This window comes from Triticum dicoccoides, chromosome 5A (genome assembly GCF_002162155.2).
Source record: "Triticum dicoccoides isolate Atlit2015 ecotype Zavitan chromosome 5A, WEW_v2.0, whole genome shotgun sequence".
Taxonomy (NCBI): domain Eukaryota; kingdom Viridiplantae; phylum Streptophyta; class Magnoliopsida; order Poales; family Poaceae; genus Triticum; species Triticum dicoccoides.
This window is the reverse complement of record NC_041388.1, coordinates 612,440,768-612,444,515: the sequence shown is the minus strand read 5'-3', so window position 1 is coordinate 612,444,515 and position 3,748 is coordinate 612,440,768.

Below are 3,748 nucleotides of genomic sequence, written 5' to 3'. Positions count from 1 at the left end.
CATGGGCCTTAGTGGAGAGAGAGAGGGATGTCCAGGGCAGGCCACGCGCCCCTCCCCCTCTGGTCCGAATTGGACTAGGGAAGGAGGGCGGCGCCCCCCCTTTCCTTCTCCCTCTCCTCCTTCCTTTCCCCCTCCTAGTAGGAGTAGGAAAAAGGAGTCCTACTCCTACTAGGAGGAGGACTCCTCCTCCTGGCGCCCTGTAAGGGCCGGCCGGCCTTCCCCCTTGCTCCTTTATATACGGGGGCAGGGGGCATCCTAGGACACACAAGTTGATTGTTCCAAGCCGTGTGCGGTGCCCCCATCCACCATAATCCATCTCGATCATATCGTAGTGGTGCTTAGGCAAAGCCCTGCATCGGTAACAACATCATCGTCGTCATCACGCTGTCGTGCTAACGGAACTCTCCTGTGAAGCTCTGCTGGATCGGAGTTCGTGGGACGTCATCGAGTTGAACGTATGCTGAACTCGGAGGTGTCGTATGTTCGGTACTTGGATCGGTCAGATCATGAAGACGTACGACTACATCAACCACGTTCTCATAACGCTTCCGCTTACGTTCTACGAGGGTAAGTGGACGATACTCTCCTCTCTCGTTGCTATGCATCACCATGATCTTGTGTGTGCGTAGGAAAATTTTGAAATTACTACGTTCCCAACAATAGGCACGGGCCCCTGGCCGCCGGGCCCGCACCCCTGGCGTGTCGTCGTGGTGTCAGACGCGATGACCGGCGTAGTCGTCCAGACGCCCGTCATCGGTTAGGCCGCATGCACCCCTTGTGCCTGCACGCGGATACATACAGTAGTATCGTATTTTCCTTGCCGCAGTTGCACATCACATGAATAAAATCCAACATTTGAAAGCAGGTTTCAGTTCGAGGCAGTGGGATGCACGAATAAAATCCAACATTTGAAAGCAGGTTTCATTACGTGGATGATAGAGAACTATGATTTTCATATTTGTCTTCTCTAGTAATCCTCACTGCATCGATCAAACATGTAGCATAGGTTCAGTTGTTGCGTCTCTAACATCAGGTTGAGGCCCACTTATTGAAGAGAATGTAGATTGATTTCGTTTTCTAGACTAATTTTAGAATGATCGAGCATGAAGTCTCAACTAATCCCCCTGAGGTTGATGGCAAGCGCAATTATGAACCGTGATATTTTACTATTTTTTCAAGTCTCCTCGAGGTTGATGGCAAGTGACAAGTAGAAGAAATCAATTATGGACATGGCTAGCGGGCGCCCGAGCGCTCGTTGGTGGGATTGAGGGCTCTTCCAATTATGGAAATAACAGCTCACTAAAAAAGGAATTTTGTCTCACATGCATTTATTTGTGGGTCCAAAAAATTTAAAAACCTGTAACTTTTGTTTTATGTGTCGAAATTCAATTTCGTTTTCACAGCTGGGTTTCTCGTGGCGAGATCTTCAAAACTAGATTTCATATAGATAGGTTTCGTCAAACTTTTTTCAAGGCAACTTTGGGTACAATTGTGGCAACTTTAGTGATATAGAAAAGCAACTTTATTTTTTTGTCTAGTAGGACCCCCTATTAGGTTGGTTTGTGTAAAAGTAAGACAATTACACAAAACATGATGCACCTTCAGTGCTACAGATAAGTAACTTTATTGCACTATGTGTATCAATGAATTTTACTAACATTATCACAACTTGCCTACCATGGTTGCCTAGTTGCCTACCATGGATATTCAGTTGCTTATCATTGGTGCCAAGTTGCCTATAATACTACGAGATTGGCCTACCATTGATGTCCAGTTACCTGCTATTGATAATTAGTTACCTACCATTGTTGTTTAGTTGTCTAACTTTGCAAATTAGTGGCCTACAATATTATGAAGTTGCTTATCATTGCTTTTTTTCCTAAGTTGCCTAAAACACTATGAAGTTGCCTATCAGTGATGCTCGGTTAACTGGCATTACTATTCTAGTTGCCTACAATACATTAAAAAGTTGTTTGTCAATGTTGCTAAGTTGCCTATATAAGAAACTAAGCTCCTTGCCACACTGAAAAAGTATTGTATGCAACTTAGGATAATGTCATCCTACTAACCAGCCATGGCAGTCAACTTAGGATGATGTTAGGCTACCTCAGAAAGTAAGTTTCCTATAGTACTATCAACTTGGAGATTAAGCTAGTTATGGTAGAATACTTGTGTTATGCACTCAAGTGCCTCACAAAAAAGGTTAGGAACTTTTGGGTGTCTTATAAAACTCTAGTGCACTCACTAGACACCTCGTGTGTACTGTAAATTGGTATCTAGAAAAAAAATAAACCACATTTGGAAAATTTTAAGTTCATCATTGATGGGACTATTGGAGGCAAAACAGGGAGAATAACTTTAAGGTCGTTATGCACTCAAGTATCACACAAAAAAATTAGCAACTTTTGGGGTGTTTTTGTGCAACTCCAGTGCATTCAACAAGCAACTCATGTGTGCTTTTCATCATTATATTTGGAGATTTCAATGATTTTCGTGGGCAACTCATGCCAAAATTATGAACAACTTGTGTAGGTTTGCGGGCAACTGTCTAATCCACCCCCTATAAAACCTCTAAATATCCCCTATGCAAATTCTCATATGTCCCTACTTATGCAACCGGTCAACACCCGTGTGCTCAGTGGGCAGACTCCCTAGAAAAGGAAAAAAATAAGGTTGTCATACCATCCATCCCCACATAGTTTCAAAATTTGGAATCATGATAGGCAACTTATATCCGATAAAAACTTTTCAACATTGTAGGAAAATTAGGTCCTTTGATGGACAACTTCCATAGTATTTTAGGCAATAGGGGATGTAGGAAACTTCGTAGCAATATAGGCAACTTGGTTTCTGAGGCAACCAACTTAGAAACCATGCTAGACAACTTTCCACTCTACGGTAAGCAACTTTCATAGTATCGTAGGCAACTAAACTATCTACAACTTAGTTTTCGATGTATGCAACTTAGCAACCAAGGTAACCATCAATTATACTACTGCACACAACTATTAGTAGGCTAGTAGGTGAATTTACTAATACACTATGCAATTCATCTAGCATCGAAGTTGCTCCTGTTTAGCACTAAAGTTGCCTCATTTAGTATCAAAGTTGCTTTACAAAAAACATCAAAACATATTCATATGGGGTCTAGTTTTGAAGAGTTCGTCATGAGGAATCCAATGGTGAAAACGGATCATAATTCTGACACGTGGTTTGAACATTATAGCTTTTTGAATTTTTTCGTACTAAAATTAATGCATGTTACGTCATCGTTGGGTTCATATGGTTGGTCAGACGAGTTGGAGAAAAATCGACATACTGTAGTAGATGAATCTTTCCATATATGGGCAACTTAGAATGATGTTAAGCTACTCGCTAGTCATGGAAGGCAACTTATGATATTGTTAGCCTACCTCAAAAACTAAGTTGCTTATAATTCTATGAACTTGGAGGCCAAACTAGTTATGGAAGAATGCTTGCTAGTTATGGTGAAAACTTAGAGGTGAAGCTAGTTAACCTAGTAGTATGGTAACCAACTTTGAGGGGTTTTTTGATAATAGACAGTCATACTACACATACTAACAAGAAGTTGCTTCTGTAGTATCCAAAGTTGCTCAGAAAAAAAGTTAGTCAAAACATACTCATATGAGATCTAGTTTTGAAGAGCTTGTCACGGGGAACCTAGCGGTGAAAACAGATCTTAATTTCGATACTCGGTTCAAAAGTTATACCTTTTTAAAAATTTAAA